Genomic DNA, 20402 nt, shown 5'->3' on the forward strand with positions numbered 1-20402 from the left:
TCCAGATGGGGCCCACTGAACCAAATGAAACCTTAAAAGCAGAGGACTTTCTCAAGCTGCAGTCAGAAAGAGGTGGTGGAAGGGAAGGTGTTAAATGACAAACATGGCTTTTGATTCAACATACACAATGCTGTTGGATGCATCTTTCTGAGTAATTTTTATTTCATCTCTCTTTTTTGTTTTTGTTTTTTGCCCAAGGACTACAGTGGCTTTCTTTCATCCCTCTTACAAGCCCAAAGTTCAGCTTCAAAATCTAGCAGTCAGAGCTCACCTATCCAACTTTGGATTCTGTACCTGTAGTCCAGCCAATTCCTTGTTGTGTTTCTTTGACGACCCTCAAGGCTGTGTGCACTTGCTGTGTTCTCTTGATTACCTATAAGATTACCTGTCTTGTCTCAAGGTCTCGAATTTTTCCTCAACTTTCAAAGTTAAATTCAAGTTACACCTTTTCTAGGAAGCTCTGGCAACTCTGGGCAGTATGCTGATTTCTCCCCATAGCATTTATAATCTTTGACATACAGTGTTCAGCTTATTAATTAGGCATCATGCCTTATTTTCTGGGTATTTCTTGCATAAGTCTTAGCCCTCCAAGATATACACTTCTTGAGAGTAAAGACATTTTTCTGGATCTTCCAATACCATGTGCCATAGTTAATGTTAAATTCATGTTTGCTGATTGACTAACTGAAAGTGATTCTTTAAAAATAATGGAGACATATACTTGGTAGTAGGGGTTTCCTCATTGCACAGTAGCCATCAAAAATCTCACGCAAGGGGTACTTTTGGTTACCATGGCTTCAAGACCTTCCATTTCTGTAACTCTTTCCCATCTTGGTCTCCATCTCCATTACCCCCACACCCACCCTGCACATGTATACATCTAGAACCCGTAAGTGATTTAAAAACCCCTGTGATGGCTTGCTGGCTGGCCTGTCACCCTCTGAATGTTCCCATATTACACAATTTATTATTCTCATCCCCTCGCTCTTCCTGCATATCTAAAATCTCTCCTTCCAGCTTTGAACAAGTAATCTGATTAGAATAATTTATATTATATTATGAAAAACTGATAGGCAATTTTAACTATTCTGGTTTCTTTCCTGGTAACAAAAATTTTATTTTAAAAATTTAAACCGAGGGACTGTGGTTTGTGAAGAAATCCACTGTCTCCTCTTGCCCTTCTTATTCATAAGTGTATCTTGGCATTTCTCATCTGAACTCTTACAACTTGGCCTTATGGATACACAGAGCACACATTTGTTTTAGTGGCCATGTGATGCTATTAAAAAGTGGACTTCATAAACATATCCTCCAGACTCCATTCAGAGTGATTTTCTGCTGCTTTAGTTTGCATTTCATATTTCACATACTTTTTCCAGCAGTTTCTCTCCTATAAGCATGAGTGTGAGTAGATGCATACACACATGTGTGTATAAATATATATGTGCACACTTACATATTTTTGGTGGAGTGTGGATGGGAGAGGATGGGAGGGACTAAGTTGTGACTTCCGTCCCCATGTGCATGGTTAAAGGAGGAGGTTAAACAAGAGGTGTGGGAAGTGGGTTATGTAAAATGGCACCCCACGTCTGGAACATTGAGACACATCAGTGGCAACTCACATTATGAAAACATGATTATGTTACCGAGTCCAAGCTCCTACTGCTTGCCGCACAATAGACCAGTAAGTCTAGAGACAAGATGTTGGGGCAAAGAATAGTGATTTTATTCAGAAAGCCAGCAAACTGAGATGGCGGACTAGTGTCCTAAAGAACCATCTTAGGGCTTCCCTGGTGGCGCAGTGGTTGAGAGTCTGCCTGCCGATGCAGGGGACACGGGTTCGAGCCCTGGTCTGGGAAGATCCCACATGCCACGGAGCAACTAGGCCTGTGAGCCACAGTGACTGAGCCTGCGCGTCTGGAGCTCGTGCTCCGCAACAAGACAGGCCGCGATAGTGAGAGGCCCGCGCACCGTGATGAAGAGTGGCCCCCACTTGCCATAACTGGAGAAAGCCCTCGCACAGAAGCGAAGACCCAACACAGCCATAAATAAATAAATAAATAAATGGATCATCACATTAAAAAAAAAAAAAAAAAGAACCATCTTAACTTGGAATGAAATTCAGGCTTCTTTTATGTTAAGGGAAAGGGGAAGCTGGAGGGTTCAAGATTAAAGGGTAAAGGTGGAGTGCAGACTTCTTGGAGCCACCTGGCCTTCAAGGGAAGCACAACACATTTCTTTGTTCTTCTGCTTGCTTACGTAGGCTGGATTCTAAATCTCGTGCAAAAACTTCAAATTATTAGCAGTTATTTTTACTCTACCATTCTTTTCTCTGCTTATTAGCAAGGTTTCTGGGCCAAAATCAAACTCATCTATAACAAGTAGTAGCCATAACTAGCTCGGGACCATGGGATGGGAACTCTTTCAGGGAACTTAATGAGCTATTTGGGCACAAGCAACATTTCTCTAATATTTAACTCTTTATGTGCAGGGCTAGAGTAATAGAGTACATAAGCTAAAGAATGAGAGGGGCAGTTCCAACGTGGTGTTAGTTCTGCTTTTCCTCTGTTACATTTATGGGAGAGAACTGACGCAAGTTTGGGAACTCACCTGACAGTGTGCGGTTTTGGAGCCACACACATTTGGGTTCATTTGTGTCTCTGCTGTTGATCAGCTGAGTGACCTTGGGCAGGTTTTGCAGAGCGCCTGAGCTCCATTGCCTTCACCTGTAAAGTGGGGCTGCTAATGCTTGCCTTGAAGGGTTAGAGAGACCACAGATGAAATACCTGCTCCATGGTGGATGTTAAGTAATTGGCAGCCATTGTTTGGTCTTGAAAGCCAGTGAGTCATATTTTTTGTGATGGTACATCCCAGGATGACTTAATGAGCAAAGGGGTCTGCTTTAAGGAGGACAGGAACATTGGAATGTGAAAATTACAGAAGGAGGCCACATACGGGGCTTGGAGAACAGTTCCCTGTAGACCAAAGGGACAGCTTGGATCTGTTTATTGGGTTCAAGAGCCTGTGTGGTTTATTTGAATAGACCTGGGCCTTTCACGGTTTGGCCTCCTTGGCTGCCTGTGAACTGTGGGCATTTGCCATGATCTCCAAAGTCCTCAAATCCTCTTTCTAGCCACGTGGGTGAACTAAGGTGCAGATATCCTGTGTTGTTCTTGACACTGGGGGTTGGGTTTCTGCTGGGACACTGGCTGGGGTGAGAACACAATGCCTCACACAGCTGGGGTCTCCCCATCACTGGGCAGCCCTCATAGTTAAAAAGATAAGAGGAGTTTACTCGTTTCGATGATTGTCTTACAAGGAGGTGCTGATGAGACTTTTCAGCTTAATAAACATTGCTAAGTGTTACACACAAAAAAGAGAAACAAATCAAGAGGACTGATAGCATAATATATATATGTATATGTGCACAAGAGGGCCTGCATATATATTTATTTATGTTTCTAGAGTGTATATGTTTGTGCATGTAAAATATATCCCTTTAGAAATAACAGTGTGCTCTATTTTGAAAAGGAGACTGTGATTTGATATAAAAAAATGAAAAAAAAATTAACTTTTTTCATCCCCAGTAACTCACACAAGGCTTCACAAGCAGATATTACCAAAGCCCCAAAGGTAGCAATAAATTCCTCTTGTTGATTTAAATCCCATTAGGGTCCAAGCTCGTGAAACAAATGTTGAAATCGTACAGCTGACACACCAAACAACTTAGGGGGGCTTTATACCAAAGAGGCTTATAGAAGTTATTCACAGAAAAACTTCCAGTTGTAAAAGAGATAAACAAGCTTTGGATCTGAGTGGTGTTTAATCGGAGTGTGTGGTGAGGGCCAAGAAGGGTTCGTATTGCAAAACACAGGACTTACTGCAGAATTTCAGCACTTTAAAACCCTAGTGGTCTCTGCTTCACTGACCAAGGTTTATTATTTTTGTCTTTCTTTTCTTTCTTCCCTCCCTCCCTCGCCTCTTCTCTCTCCTCCTTTCTTTCTGATGGTGGAGTGCAATATAGTACCTGCTTTTAGCACCAAATTACAATTCCAAGCACCTTTAATTTACCTGCAGATCTAAAACTCCCTTACCATGTATTAGAAATGATTACTCTCTTTTAGACTGGCACCCTTTCCCAGGCCAAGGTTAAACATTGCAATTACTCAGAGCATTGTATAAGCAATGAATTAAAGTGTCAGAAAAATATCAAATAGTTGGGTGCATGGAGACAGTTGTTTTACTTCATAAAGTCCTAGCAGAGCCTTCTCCCAGCATGCCTTGTGTCTTTATAAAAGTCTTAATATGTACCATATGTGTAAATAGAAGAGCTAAATAAAACTAATAGATCACCTGGGTGAGGTTATTGAATAAAACATCTGCTTTAAGCCAAGTTCAGATGTGCTCTTTGTAGGATCAGCGTGTCATGATATAGGGCACCTGAAGCAAAGAGGGCTTCTTGCTTTTGAAATTTTGAAGACAAGGTGTAGCTCCACCAGGAAAGAAGGCACGTATGGGAGAAGTCAGATGGAAGATAAGAGATGCCCACCTGAAAAATCTGTGGACATCCTGTATTTGAGTTGTCTGCATGGTGGAACATTTTGTTATGAGGAAAATTATACAATAATTTATTTATCACCGTCATTTGGCCATAACGTCGCTTTTAAACATTCCTTGTGTTTAGGACAACGCAAGGATATCCCATCAACTTTCAAGCTGGGGTGAAAATAAACATGATGCAAAGCTGCAGAAAATGCAGTGTGAAGTCTAGGAGACCACAGTGCCTTCAAGGTTAGCTTGCTGACAGCCTTCTGAGAGTAGGGGGTATTGGAGAAATTTTGTGTTCCAGGGCAAAGGGTGGGTTTTATTGCTGGTCATGCATTCATTCACTGACCAATCATTACTCAGCTCCCACCGTGAGTCTCCGTTTTACTACCCACAGAAACTTGTGATGGCCCTAGGCTGTCCCAGATGACACTGGGACTAGGTTGACAAAGGGAGTTGTCATTTCTCCGTTATTCCACTTTGATGAGACTCCAAGCCACTGCCCCCAGAGCAACAGTCTAGTGTTTCTTTGAGATAAGGTGTATTTCCTGTACCATGTAAGGTAAACAACCAACAAGGGATATGTTCTCTCCTAAAGGAAAATTATATTTTTAACAGGCTTCAAAACTCCTGTTTTGCTTAAGCCAAAGATATTTATGATGATGAGATTTAAGGCACCAACACATGGTATTTCTGTTTATAAAGGGATCTTTCCGTTAATCTCTAAAATTGTCTCAGGAAAACACTACCAGCATGGTTTTAACAGATCCCTTTTTGTTTAAATATGAGAGTGAAAATCTCTATCCACATATGTTTCCTGGGTGTTTATGAATTGCACATATATACACAGAAAGGGAGTACGTACTCATTAAAGAATATTTTTAAAACAGAAAATTTATCCATATACTTGCACTCAAAGATATTTGTTAAAACTCTTCAGTGTATTGCTATTTGATCTTTAATTCCTCATCATACTCTAAAAATATTTTTCCATATTTGCAATATATAAATGCACATATTAAATAGTAAGTGTAGAATTTAATTAATCATTTTTTGGTGATTATGTTATCTGCTTAAACCTGTGTGAGCCTTAGCATGAAAGTAAATATAAATACAAATTGTTATTAGCAGTTGGATTGTTTTGGACTTACTGATTCCAATGACATGAATGATCTTAGAGCTCAGGAAACTCAGGTTTACGGAACCTCACCATTGTAGATAGATGACTGTATCAAGACCATGACTGCTTCTGATAGAAATGCTTCTAACAGTGGCTTAAATAGGATACAGTTCCTCATGTAACAAGAGATGAGTGACTGGTGGTATTGGTTTGATTAGTTCCTCAACTATGCCATCATAATTGCAGGTTCTTTCTGTCTTCCTGTGCTGTTGAATTGGGTGTTTCGCCCTTCATCTTAGTGCATTTACCTCTTGGTTGCAAGATGGCTTCTGCAACTCCAGTCATCATATTTATGTTCAAAGATGAAGAAGGAGCAGTACCTTTATGAGGAAAATACAAGGTTTCCCAGGAGTCCCCAGTAGACTTCTGTTTATATCTTATTGGCTGGCATTGTATCCCAAGCCTACCAAGCCTATTAAGCATTTCCAGCCTCTGAAGAGGAAGGCTGAGGCAGAGGGGGATGGATAATTGCTGCCACCCACAGGGTCTGCAACCTCAATAAATTGTAATTGCTGCTACTGATCTGCCATCAATGAAAATGTAACTGTGCATAGTGCATAGAATGAAGTAGTTTGACTTAATGCTCTCCAGTAGAACTTCCTGGGGTGATGAAAATATTTAATAATCTGTGCTAGCCAGTATGGTGGCTTTTGTCCACATGTGACTATTGAGCACTTGAAATGTGTCAATATTGTGACAGAGACACTGGTTTTTAAATTGTATTGAACTCTAATAAATTTAAATAGTCATATGTGGCTCGGCTAGCGGCTGCCATATTAGGTAACACAGTTTGTTCATTAAAGTTATTTGAATAATTTTGAGCAGCAATGCTGACATTTGAAAAATCAAGCCCTTCTGTGGTTAAGTGTGATTTTGTAAAATTGATATTGCAAAATGATTATCTCCCTGTGTGTCTGTCTTTATTTTGTATTTATTTATTTCTTTTTGCTTTGTAAAGTTAGCCCAAAGATCAGTTTCTCTGACTTAGCACAGATTTCTTTGAAAGAAAATTTCTATTCTGGAGATTGCTCTTTTGTAGCTAAAAAAAAATGATGCCGCTGCAAATTAAAAAAAAAAAACTAAACACCTCATTTTTGTCCACGTCAGCACTATGGCAGTAATACTGGGACAAAATGATCCTGAAAGGCAGTTGTTCTAACAATTTGGTTCCTTGCTGTCTGTTGTTGTATTACCTGAAAATGTGTTTCCCCCCCATGAAATGGTCCCAATTTCTGAAATGTGTGAGTTTATTTTGGATTTAATTTTATTCCTGGCAAGTTTCATGAGAAAGAAATATTAGAGGAGACCAGGGAGTTTTCAGTATTGGGAGTCCTCCCAGCTCTGATTTCCTTGTATATGTGGGTGTTGGTGGAGGTTCTGGCAGTACTCTTTGGCCAAAGCTCTGATGGAGTGAACATGTCCAAGCTGGAAGGGTACAGACCTCAGATGTGCTAATGGGAAACATCGCTGGAGCTCAGAGTTCTGGAATCTTGGTCAAGTCACGCGGATGGGGGCGGTGTCACCCCTGTTCAGTCTTGTCGGGAAATATGACAGCAACACATCAGCTTAGCCTCCAGGTTAGAATGTTCATGTGCCTTGTAGGTTCAATAACAACGCATCCTTCGCTTTCTGTGATATTCAGAACAAAAGTGATGACTTTCTCTGACATGAAATTCTATACCCTTAAACGAACCATTAAACTAATTCTAGAAAGTTGGGAAGCGTGAGAAGTGCTTGCTTTTTGACTGAGACACACTTCTTGCTGGGATGTGGGCCCTGACGTTGTCAGACCTACAGTACTTGAAGGACGATGGCAAACTTGCTCAACAATTAAAACAAGGACTAAGATTCGTATCAGTGTCCCAGCTGAACAGAAGATGAAGTACTGGAGGATGAGTTGCGGTGACTTTAGGAGTAGACTGTCTACACAAGGGTGCACAGGGTTAAGGGGAGGCAGAGGAGATAGATAATGAAGCACCAGACGCCAGCATCCATGGGGTGCTCGTATGGCCTCTAGGCCTGAAAAGGGCCCAGTGGAGCCTTGGCCTCGGGAGAGGGGCTGCTGAATAGGAGGTATGGCCCTGGATCGAGGCAAGTGGCCGCTGTGAAAACCCCAGCCCTGGAAGAAGAGTGAGAGAATAAACAGTGTATCTTTCTCCAGCTGCTTCTCATTTCCCTCCTATCCTTCCCTTTGCCTGGCACCGCTCAGAAGCCTGGGGGCAAGTGAAGAACACAATCCACAGAGGATGGACCGTGGCTCTTCAGGGTCAACAAGAATAACCAACACGTGAGTGTAATGTGGCCAGTGCTGCTGTGTGTGTACAAGCTGCTAAATACTTGCACCTACATTAGCCAACCCCATCCCCTACAGTCTCCACCTGACTAATGAGAAGATTGAAGCTCAGGGAAGTGATGCAAATTTCCCCACATCCAACAGTTGGTTAATGACCAAGTCAGGAGTCCAAGCTCTTAACTTCCGTGTTGTGAGAGGGGCCATGAAGATGTAACAGAAGGTGAAGAAATATGGTAACCAAACCTTATGGAGACAATCATAATCATGATAGTGGGAAGAATGCCCCTGCCTTATGTTTCCAGACGTCATTGCATTTGACCCTCACAGTATTCTCGGGGGTTTAAAAGGTTAGGTATTATTATCCTCACTTTACTAATGAAAAGAGCAAAGGTTCAGGCGAAATGACTTGCTACAAAACTATCTCAGAGCTGGCATATGAATATAGGTTTTTTGATTCTGAGTCAGTTGTTGAGGCAAGTTATACCCTATTGCTAATTAGAAGGTGCTGGCAACAGGGCAGTTTAATTAAATCAAGCCAAGCAAAACCAAACCAAACCAAACCAAAAACATGTCATACAGACATTCTGCTTAAATAGTAACGTCCATTTTGCCTTAGGGATCACGTTTCATTTTGCTCATATTGAAAAGCCCACAGGGACTTCCCTGGTGGCGCAGTGGATAAGACCCCGTACTCCCAATGCAGGGGGCCCGGGTTCGATCCCTGGTCAGAGAACTAGATCCCACACGCCTGCCGCAACTAAGAGTTTGCATGACACAACTAAGGAGCCCATGTGCTGCAACTGAGGAGCCTGCCTGCTGCCACTAAGACATGGCACAACCAAATAAATAAAAATTTAAAAAAAACAAAAAGAAAAGAAAAGCCCACAAACCGTGATGGTCCGTTATAAAAGCAGTGAATAGTGTGGGAATCAAAAACAAGAGGAAGGAAAACAATATTTGAATAAATGAGTAGCAATTTCTGAAAAAATAATTTGAAACTTATATGATATACTGAATACCAAAATTCATTCCAGAGTTTGATATAAATGCTTAATGTATGGAGTGATGACCGGGCGATGACACTGTGGAGGTGATACTGTTGTCGGGTATTACAGTTAGTGGATGCCAGGTGCAGTGGAGGGGCTTTAAAAGGGTTACTCCCCACTTCACAGATGAGGAAACTGAGGCCAAGAAACCTGCCTGTGGCCGGTGGCAGACAATACTGCAGCCCAGAGCCTTCGTCTTTGTCATGCTAACTCCAGATTCAGTGCTGTTAACCACCCTGGGGTCTTAGGATCACTTCCATCCTGACCTTTAGGACACCATGAAGAAAGGAATTAGCAGTTCCTTTTCTAGAAAACCTGTTGATCTCTATGAAATGAACAACCATGTAGCTGCAAGCCAACAGTAAACCAACTGGGAAAATATTTGCATCACATATGACAGTCAAAGGGTTATATTTTATAGCAAATATTTTAACTGATGCATAAGAAACAGCATGCAGATAAATGGACAAGGGATATGAATTAGAATTAGCGCATTAGAATGTGCTTAGTAAACAAATTTGCAAAATTTTAAGCTTATTAATAATAAAAGAAATGCAAATTAAAATAATAATGAGGTGGTATTTTACATGCCTCAAATGAATAATAGTTTTTGTTTGTTTGTTTTTGGTTTTGAAGACCAAAGCTAGGGAAATTACGAGATCATTGGTGTAGTGGCCATGGAGTTGGCATGGCCTCTTTGAAAAAGCAATTTGGCAACAGTTATGAAGAATCATAAAATTTCCACACCCTTTGACCCAGCAGTCCCACTCCTGGGAATTTATCTTGAGGCAATTATTAAAAAGGCAATGAAAGTCATGTGTAAAAAAATAATATTCATTGCAGTAATGTTTATAATAGCAAACTATTGGAAGCCACCTAAAGGTCCCAAAACAGGGAAAAGATTCAATGAATTATGAGCCTGTATAGTCATCAAATTAATTATGGAAGCTACACAGTAATATAAAGATACTAATGATGTCAATTGAAAAAGGAATGAAAAAATTTATTTATTCTGTGCCTTTAACTGCAATAAAGTCCATATAGGGATTAACATTGAGAGTAAATACAGAAAAATAAAAATAATGGATGTAACACGATGGGAAGGTTAGGGGTTCACCTGAAACCTGTGAACACATGAGATGTTTACACTGGCACATGGAGTTCTAGGTGTGTGAAATGGAGTGTCCCAAGATCAGGCTGATCTTGGAAGCCAAGTTGCGGAAAATTTCAGATACCATCATAAAAAGTTTGAACTTTGTCCTTAGGGGCATTGGAAAAACCATTGGAAATGTCATAACTAAATCTGTGTTTGGGGAACTCTGACGGCACCGAGAGCTTCAGAATGGGAGGGATGCACTTAGGAGGCCTTTTAATGGCCTGGGCAGGAGGTAATGAGAGCCTTGAGCAGGCAGGGCAGGGTGGGGATGGAGAGGAGTGGAGAGAGCCACCTGAGAGCCTTTGTCAAGTGCTCAGACGTGGGACTGTGGGAGAGAGAGAAGAGAGAGAGGAGGCTGCCTTCTTAGCGTGGGTGGGCTTGCTATTTAGAAGAGTGGGAAGAGAGGCAAGATTCTGGCTCCATTTTGAATGTGTTGGGAGTATGGTGTCCTGCAGTGCAGTCCTTAGACGGCGGGGATACAGGTCTTGCCCTTGGGAGACAGGGAAGTGGTGGTGGTGGAACTTGGGCGTCTTGGCTTGCGGGCATGGTTGCATTTGGAAGAGTGGAGGACGTCCAGGGAATGTTTGCCTCAGGAGAGAAGATGACGGCTGCGGGTAGAACCCTGGGAAGGTCTGAGACCTAGAGATGGGTAGAAAGAGGAAGCAGTTGAAGGAGCAGTTGGAGGTACATGTGGAAATGGAACGGGGATAGAGTCTCAAGAAAGAGCAAGTGGATAGTGGGGCTGAACAAGCCTGCGGGTCCAGAAGGCTGAAGCCTCACTGGTGGCCTTTGGTTAGGTCATTGGACCTTGGACCGAACAGGTTACAGTGGAGCGTGGAGAGGGGAAGGATGGGAGCAGAGCCCAGATGACTGAGAGGGAAGAACACAGTGGAGGTGATGAGGCAGATACATGACTCTAAAGTATGCAGGACTTTAAAAGGCTCAGAGATAGAGTTTGCCTGGGACTTGGGGCGTTCCCAGGACGCAGAACTTTCAATGCTCCAATCGGGAAAGTCCCGGACCAATGAGGGCAAGTTGGCAACCCAACCTATACAAAATGTGTAAGCTAAAATATCCGTTCTCTAAGAGCAATTAAACCTGGGCGAGGATACCAGATGTATATACATAATGCAGTTAAGTAGCAACACAAGGGAACAAGGCTAAGCTGAGCTGCCAATTTAGTGGGATGGAGAGTTTGGGAATATTTTTGAAAGTATTTTTGGGTTGAAGCAATCTGGTGAAATTCGGGGAAAAAGAAGTTGTTTTTCTTTTAAATTTTTAGTTAAAAAAATCAAGTCAGAGTGGCACAATAAAACCGTAGAAAGGAAAGCACTGGTGTCAACATTGACAGTTTTACACTAAATGGCTTCCCCATTTGAGTTTTCCAGTTACTGTTTTATTTATTTAGTTTTAATTTGACACAATGGGGAATAAAAATCCTATAACCACACCTCATTAATTTGCAGTAACGGGGAAGTGGTGTGCTGTTTGATAAGTGAAAGCACTGAGTTTAAAGACAGAGGGCTCATAGACCCTTGGTCCTAGAAAAGACCCAAGTCATCTAGTGGAGCTGACGGTACCTATGGAATCATTGTTCCCCTGGGTGGGCTCTGACTCCTGCCACCTCCTGGGTACTGGAGTTCCAGACCCCCAATCTCACCAGGGTTTCCCAACCTCACTGCCTATTGGTTCCCTGGAGAGCGTGGGCCACTGGACTCCTGGTTTCCAAGCCCTGTGGGCTTGGGACCAACCTCTGATTCTCTGTGACTCTTTTCCCTCATTCCTTGTACAGTCCTTCTGTTAGCATTCAGGACAAGGTTTGTGAAGCAAAGATGCCCTTCTGTCTGGGGCTCTTTCACTTGGCTCCTTGCCACTGGCTAGGTCTGTACAATCCACCCAACATTGCTGGGCCTCAGCTCTCTCTGGAAAAGAGGTTGCAAGATGCCACGTGGGTGGTTTAGAGTCGATCACGTGAATATAGTGATAAGCGCAGTGTCTGTGCTAATTATTATTATTAGCTGTGTCCCAATTGCTTATTAACCACATGACCTTAGGCAATTCTCTCACCCTCCATTTCCTTACCTACAAAAAGAAAGGTCTGAATTGGTTGATCCCTAGGGTCCTGTCCAGTTCTTGAATTAATGCATTTTTCCTAGTGCTGTTTGAAGCTTGGACCAAGGTGAATAATTGTGTGTTTATGCGGTGACTTGAGAGAATGGCTTCAACGGAAGGTTTCAGTCTAATATATCCTGACATTTGAAAATGAGAATTTAGTTGAGGAAAAAAGACTTTAAGAAGGCTACAGAGAAGGGGATGTGGATCAGATAAGTTAATCAAACTCTGGGAAGGTCTGTACAGAGAGCTTCTGTTCAGCAAATCAATAAATTAGGCAAAATTTGGGCTTTTTGCCTGCATCCCCACTGCCCATCTTTCTATTTGTTACTGTAGCTCCTTCTCCCCCACTTCTGAGTCTGGCCTGTGCTTTGGACCTTGGCTATCCATCCACTCCTGTCCTCTCCCCTGAATCTCAGGGCTCCGAACATGGAGTCTGGTTCTGGACGGGGCCCATCCACTCTATCCCAAATCCTGGATCTGTCTTCCAAGACCTGTCTGCACTATCCCACTTTTAGGTAACCATTCTGCCCTCTAGGTAATTACTGACCCTGACCTTGGCCTCTGCTCTGCCCAGTTCTGTCATTGCCCAGGCTTTGTCTTGTTTCTGTTATTGATTTCTAAAGTACCCTGTGATTATAATTCATACAACTTGACCTTGTGTGGACCTGGGATGAATGAGAACAAAAGGAAATGAAACAGGAGAAGATTGTCAGTGATTATTCTTTTTTATATTTCTTTTATTGTTATGATTCTCCCCCCTCCCACCCCACCCGAAAACAAAATTGTGGAGAAGGTCGTTGAAGGAAAAGCATTTCAGGAGAGAATCTATACAAGTGTATGCCATGAAGTCTTAATTCATCTCTAATCGTATGTTTTTCAACCATCTGCTATATTGCAGGCACTGTCTCAGGCCCCTTTTTGGCCATGGAGAGGGAATTAGTACTTTAGTGGAGGAGAGAATAATCAGGTATTGAAAATAAAGGGCTATCAGAGAGGCATGTACACAGGTTTTGGGGTGCACAGCAGAGGAGACAGCCAACTGTCTGCAGTGGGGCTTGGGGAGTGTTCTCTGAGCGAGTGACATTTAGGCTGAATCTTGAGGGACATTCTAGGGAGAGGAAACGCTATTGCCAAAGCTTGGAGGAGTGAAGGACTGCCTGGCATGTTTACAAAATGGACATGTTTGGCGTGACTGGAGGGTTCATGAGAGGAAGTAGAAGGTGAAGCTGTGAGAAGAGCTGGACCAGGTCTAGAAGTGCCTTAGAATGCTGGGATAAGGGGATTGTCCCGTGGTGGAGGAATTATTGCAAAATCGGAATGAGTTAAGTCTAAATTGATGAGATTTGACTGTGAGGAACTTGGGAAGTAACTACTGATAGTTTCATGTTGGGTATCTCAGTACTGTTTGAAGCTTTTGGAGGTCTCGTTGATAAGACCAGTCATGGTCATCCTGGCTCCTCTCCACAAGCTGCCAGCCATGCCTTGACCTTCTTCCACTGGCCTGGCGCTTGAGCTGGGTCTCATCTTTTCTCTCGTAGCCTCCCTGTCTACAGGTGGAAACACCTGTTGCCCTTGCCCCCGCTTCTCTGACTCCGAGGGAGATTAACGAATCTTGTTCCCTTCAGGGCCACAGCCAAAGGAGAGGCTTTGGAGAGGTCAGTTCCGACTGTATTTCTTCTCGGTGCTGGTTTCCTCTCCAGAAAGGCACTATCATTAATTAGAGCAAAACGAACAAAGCAAATCCTAAATGGCTGAGCTTCATATTTTCAAAGACCTGTAAACCTCATCAGCATAAAATAAATTAAATTTGGAGCTTACCTAGTGCAGATGTTCATTTTGATGGAGTGTTCCACGCTTTGCATTTCTATCTGGAATAGAGATTTCTGAGGTCATTGCAGAGCTCTGATGGGTCGCCCTGTAGATCCTGGATAGAAATGGGCTCTGTCCCCAGAAGGCTGCTCCAGCAGAGGGGCCAATGGAAAGTGAGCCTGTCCCAGGAGATTGGGATATGGACCTCTGGGCTGTGGTCATATAGTGGTGTTATCTGTTTGCCTATTTAAAAGTTCAGTCTCTTTGTACTTGAGATCTGTACCTTTCACTGTATGTAAATTGTACCTCAATACCAATTCTAAGTAAAAAAAGGTATCTGTTTATTTAAAAAATAACAACTTTCTTCTTTATTTTTAATAAGAAAGTTGAGGTATCTTTTTCAGGAGAGGACCTTGAAAATCAAAGGGACAATGCAATAATAATATCCTTTGTGGCTTTGGGTCAATTTCTTCTATTTTTTTGTGTATCAGTTTCCTCCTTTGAATTGTGGCATGCTAGGTTTTTGGTTTTTACTTCTGGGTCTTGTTTCTGGTTTATTTTTTCCTCCACAGTGGAATACTATTTAATGAATACTTTGTAAAAAAAAAAACTGTTTAACGTGTCACAGCAGCAAGAGTCATTAATGTTTAAGAACTTGACAGCTTGAGGATTACCCACACATTTTTTGAAAGATCATAATCGAAGACCTTCATCTTTAATTGAAAGCGTCTCCATCAGCTCCCTGATCTTTTCTCTGGGTCGTGTGGTTATTCAGATGCTGGCCATCTTGGTGGTGGGATAGTCTCCTCCCTTGAGGCCCTGTGTTGCTTTCTCATCCCATCGTTTTGGAGCTAAAGCCATAGAAACCCACAAGGGACAGGGATGCTGGCGGCTGGAGTTGAGAAGCAGACTGGCAGTATCACGACTTGAACTTGGAGGAGAAACCATCAGGTGAATATGCGTGTCTGCTGCTCCCACACAGGTGCTTACGGGCGTGGCCCCTGGGAGTGGCACCACGTGACGGGCAGTGCATTTGCTGTTAGCCATTTTTACAAGTTGTCTTCGTATTTTGTTCTTCTGCTGCCTCAGATCCTACAAGCCAGGTCACAAGGCCAAGTTTTAACGATTTCACCTTTTGGGAGCTCTTGTTCTCAAAGCCACGTGCCTGGCTGTCAAAACTGAGAAAAGCCTGGTACTGAGGGGCACATCCTCTTCCACAGGAAAAGGGATGTTCTGCTGGCCTCTTCCTGGTGCCCAGTGATTTCCAAACCACCTCAGCAGAGGTGACTCAGGATATGTTTTCACTGCTTAGAAACCGTAGTAACGAGGCAGTACAGATGGTCGGCTGTGTTATGGATTACATTTTAACAGGTTGGAGACCACCAGTATGTTACTTGGAGACCGCAGGTTCAACTTTGTACTTTAAGCTTTTCTGATTTTACAATAAAATTTCTCCTGTCATGTCTATGCACATGTTTGGACTTAGGATAAGATGCGTCCCTGGTTAGAAGTCAGCTCTACACAGTTTGTTCTGGAATTCAAGCCTGCACCTGTCCATACACATGACCTTGTCACGAGAACACCTGACGGTGGCATGATTGAATGCTCGGTTACATGCCAGGAGGGCCCAGGTGCCCCTGCATAGTCCCTGCCCTGCTCACGGTCAAGTGGTTTTGTGAGAATGAAGAGGCATTCTGTAATCTAGTCTATTGATTAAATAAGCATTTCAGACTCTAAGACCCTAAACACCACCACAAGTTAAATAAGTCATTGGGGAAAATCTAGTGCAAAACGTTTGACCAGCAGTCTGTTGTGTTCAGTTCAATTCACTTTCACACTTCATAAGGAAAAGACAAGCAATCCAGTAGAAAAGTGGTCAAAAGATTGAAATAAATAGGGTCACAGAAAGAAAGTACAATTTCCGGTAAACATGCGAGAAGGTGGTCAGCTCATTCCATGGTCAGCTCGTTCCATGGTCAGCTCATTCCATGGTCAGCTCGTTCCATGGTCAGCTCGTTCCATGGTCAGCTCGTTCCGTTAAAGAAGTGGACAATGTAGCAGTAGTCAGTCTTCCCCACCGCAGTGTTTCCCCCCAGATGTCAGTAGGAGGAAGGGATACTCATCACTTTCAGACCTCATTGCTCTTTGTACAACTGTAAATTGCTGCTGTGATTTTTTTTTTGGAGGCTTTAGGTGATGTGTCCAGAAAAACAAGGCACGTTCTTTTGACAACAGCAGTTTCCCTCCTATAAATTGATTTCTCAGTTGCCCCCAACACCTGTACTTTTCTCCATTGTTTGTAATAGTAACAACAATGTACCCAAACTGCAAGAAACGACCTCAATATCCTTATGTGATTAGTGAAAGTATGTAGCCATGATTTAATGGAACACTATAGAACTTAGAGAAATGAAGGGGGGTGGAGGGAGTGAGAGGGAGGGAGGGAGGGAGAGAGGGAGGGGGAAGGAAGGAGGGAGGGAGGGAGAGGAGAGTGGGAGAGAATGACAGAGAGAGTGATTAGATGTGCTGTGTGTTGCTGTTAGGGGAATATATTCAATATATAGTACGAGAAAAAAGTAAGCTATAAAATAGTAATATGGTATTATCACATTTATAAAAAAAAGGAAACAGAAAAGAAAAATCTTCTTATTCTTTAACTGCCCTGAACATTTCTGGAAAGAGCTGCAAAAGAAACACAACAAGTAAAACAACAATAAACACCCTGCTGATAGTGATTGACTCTGGGATTTGACATTAACGTTCAGAGTAGGAGGAGGGGTCTTTTATATTTCACTATCTGCCCTTCTGTGTTAATTCCATTTCCTTTTTTATACTGAGAATGTGGATATCTTTAGTGATAGTAAAACTAATAAAAAGTCCTCCATTCTTTCTCAATCATTCTCTAATAATGCCCTAATCCTTCCCCATATTTGGTTCTAGAATTCTATTTTTTTAAGCATCTAAATACTTGTAGTTTTTTTAATTGACCAAGGCTTCCATAGCCTTCATATATACTTATTTCTTTTCTTCTTTACTTTTTTTTTTTTTTTAACTTATTTCTTAAGAAGTGATTATGTTTTGACTGACCCGTCCTGACGGCTCCTGGACTCTCCATGTCGGGGTTGGTGGGGCTGTGAGAACACCCGGCTTATTCCTTGGTGGGAGAATCCCCGCTCTGGGTTCTCAGCTGAGAGCAATGGTCGTGAATGTACTGAGTCAGATGAGGTGGGTTTGACTTGGCTCTACCAGCTGCTAGAGGTATGCCGTTGGGCAGATTATTTAGCCTCTTTCAACCTCTGCTCTGCATCTGTGAAATGGGGCTGTTAATTATATCTCAATAAAGCTGGAAAAAAAAAATACCAACCGCATAGGGTTATATGAATGACAAGGCATACTACTTACAAAACACTTAGAAGGGACCCCGGAACGTAGTCCTAATCACATCAGATATTATTCTTTCATTTTATGTTTATAGGCAAGTCCACCTCACCTCTACGTTTCAGTTTTCTTACCTTTGAGATGGTTGGATAGAATAAAATGGAACACCTTTTCCAGTTCAAAATTTGATATTTAAAACACGCATTTCTGGTACGCTCTTTTTTAAAAAATTTAATTTTTAAAAATTTAATTTATTATTTATAAATTTATTTATTTATTTTTGGCTGTGTTGGGTCTTCGTTGCTGCACGTGGGCTTTCTCTAGTTGCGGCGAGCGGGGGCTACTCTTGTTGCGGAGCCTGGGCTCTAGGTGCGCGGGCTTCAGTAGTTGTGACACGCGGGCTTAGTTGCTCCGTGCCATGTGGGTTCTTCTGGGACCGGCGATCGAAACCGTGTTCGATCCCTGCAGTGGCAGGTGGATTCTTAACCACTACGCCACCAGGGAAGTCCTTCTGGTGCACTCTTTATTAAGTCCTACATGGCTTAAGGTTGTATATAGTTGTTGTGGTGTTTGACAATAAATTTACTGACTTGATTTTTTGATCAAGAGTCTTTGGCTAGCTTAAGTGATGGCACATTACATGATTTATGGGGTTTTTTTTTCACTGATAAAAATCATACATGCTCTGTACCTAGTTGTGTCAAGAATTTGTTGTGCTGAGGACCAAGAATGGAAAGAAGACGTAATGTCCACCTCTGAGAAGTGTGTCTACCTCTGCCATATGACTTGTAGAATTTGGGGTCAGGGGCTGCCCATAAAATGGACTATGTCAGTGAACATGTTATTGACTGAGAAGGTGGTCGGAGGAAAATTGTGAGTGATTTGTTATTCTCTCGAGGGGCCCTAGAGCTTAAGATGGGAAATTGCCCTTCCCTGAGTCAACACTTTCTCTACCTTTCTGGTCTCTAAGTTTTGCCTTTGTGTTTGGCTGAGATCCTCTGAATTTAACTCTCCTAACTGAAAAAAGCCAACCCTGGAGGCGGATGGATGCTGTGGACAGGTGCATCCCGTGAGAGACATGACCCTTGAAGCGGCCGGGGAGCCTGATGAGTTGAACGAAGGCTGTGTTTGGGTCCGGTGTTGAGGATGGGGAGGAGGCTGGCCCTTGCACGCTGGGCCCCCTGGCTTGGCTTATTCATCTCACTCAATTCTCACAGATACCCTGGAAGCTGGGCATTTACCCATGAAGAGTGGAGGCTTAGAGGGGTTCATTTACTTGCCTAAAGTTACAAAATTGGAAAGTCACAGAGCCCGGATCGGATGGAGTCCAGGTCTCACCTGCTGCTTAACTCATATATTTTTTTCTCTCTCCCTCTGGTCTCCTTGGTTAACTTCTTTATTTCAAGAACGCAGAGTAGGTACTTGATCTCTTCCCCTGGTGTCGTTAATTTCTGTTGTTGGTTACAAAGGGGATTAGATTTGAGAGTGAGTTTGGAAAATGAGCTCAGGGTCATGGGGCAGGGGGGAGGGGAGATGTGTATTTCCTGGTGGGTCAGCTGGGGTGCACAGGCAAGGAGGTGACTGTGATCTGGGGCTCAGTTGCCCTGCTTCAGATTCTGTCTCACTTGCCTTGCTGTGCTTTGGGTAAGTAACTAAGTCTCAGTTTTCTCATATGTAAAAGGAAATTATATTACCTGTTTAGCAGGGTTTATGTGAAAAGTAAATGGCAAAAGCCTATAAAATGCCCCACGTAGTTTTTGGCGGAAGGCATATGCCCCTACTGTGCTTAATAAACCTTCAATGGCAGCAATAACTGTGAGGTCCAGCCCTTGGAAGAGAAAACCCTCTGGAATATCTTTGTGGCCTATTCCTATTAGCATTTTTACAAGGTTATCTTTGCATGGAAATAGATTTAAAATAGCACGTTGGAAAGCACACTTCTCCAAATTTAGCCCCCTTTCCAGCTACAGGTAGAATGCAGAGAGCTGCTTAGGGCTTGCCTCCAATTCTTAGTGACATTCTCAGAGGAGTTTCCTCTTTGCCACATGGGAACCGGGGCTGTGTTTCTTTTGACAGAGGAGGAAAAAATAAAGAAGTCACATAACATGTGACAGCTATAAAACATCTCTCTGTGATGGCTTACTGCTTAATCTCAAGGTGAACTTCAAAAAGTTGTCCTTTGAAAGGGAATTATAAGTTTCTCCAGAAGAAACTTTTGGACACCTGATTCAAGGGCATTGAGGACAAATCTATTTTAAACTTAACTTACGAAGCACATTGGTATAGGAAAAAAGAAACTAAATAGGTAGAACCCTTAACCAGGTATTTTCTCTTTGTTTTCTATTTTTTTCCCCCTGTAACATGCAAATTCTAAGAAAAAGAGCCCACAATAAAGGCCTGGCTTTAAAACACAGACTTAGAGGGTCTGGGGTTGTTACACACTAGACTAGTAGGACACCTTCTATATTTGAGAAACTATAAAATTAAAACTGATTTCCAAAGAGTGACCTTGAAACCTACTAAGTTTCATATACGTTAGAGAAATCTTCAGTTATTTTCAGAATTGTTTTCAGCCTCAAGTTGACGAAGATATTCATTTATTAGAATGTATAATTTTCTTAAAATTCTGATTAACCAAAATGTGGTAGTAGTGTCAAACATTTCATTACGATGCTGTTGGAAGGTATGTATAAAGCTGCATTGTGATGCTGTCTTTCTTAAAAAGTTACTTTTCTGACCACCTCATCCATCCCGGACACTACCAGGGTCTGGACAGAAGCATTTGAGAAAGCCCCATGGTCCTCATACCACAAAGCCCGTGCTTCGTACTCTGTGGAGGTGATAGAGAGCTTAGACACATAAATCGAAAATGTAATGTGG

General features: G+C 42.4%; 1 protein-coding gene across 6 annotated transcripts in view; it reads left to right on the forward strand.

The window, feature by feature from the left end:
- The window catches only part of PID1 (phosphotyrosine interaction domain containing 1), a 242133-nt gene that overhangs the window by 36009 nt on the left and 185722 nt on the right, over positions 1-20402 (forward strand). The window lies entirely within an intron of this gene.

The sequence above is a fragment of the Balaenoptera borealis genome (assembly GCF_965194805.1).
Source record: "Balaenoptera borealis genome assembly, chromosome: 6".
NCBI lineage: Eukaryota > Metazoa > Chordata > Mammalia > Artiodactyla > Balaenopteridae > Balaenoptera > Balaenoptera borealis.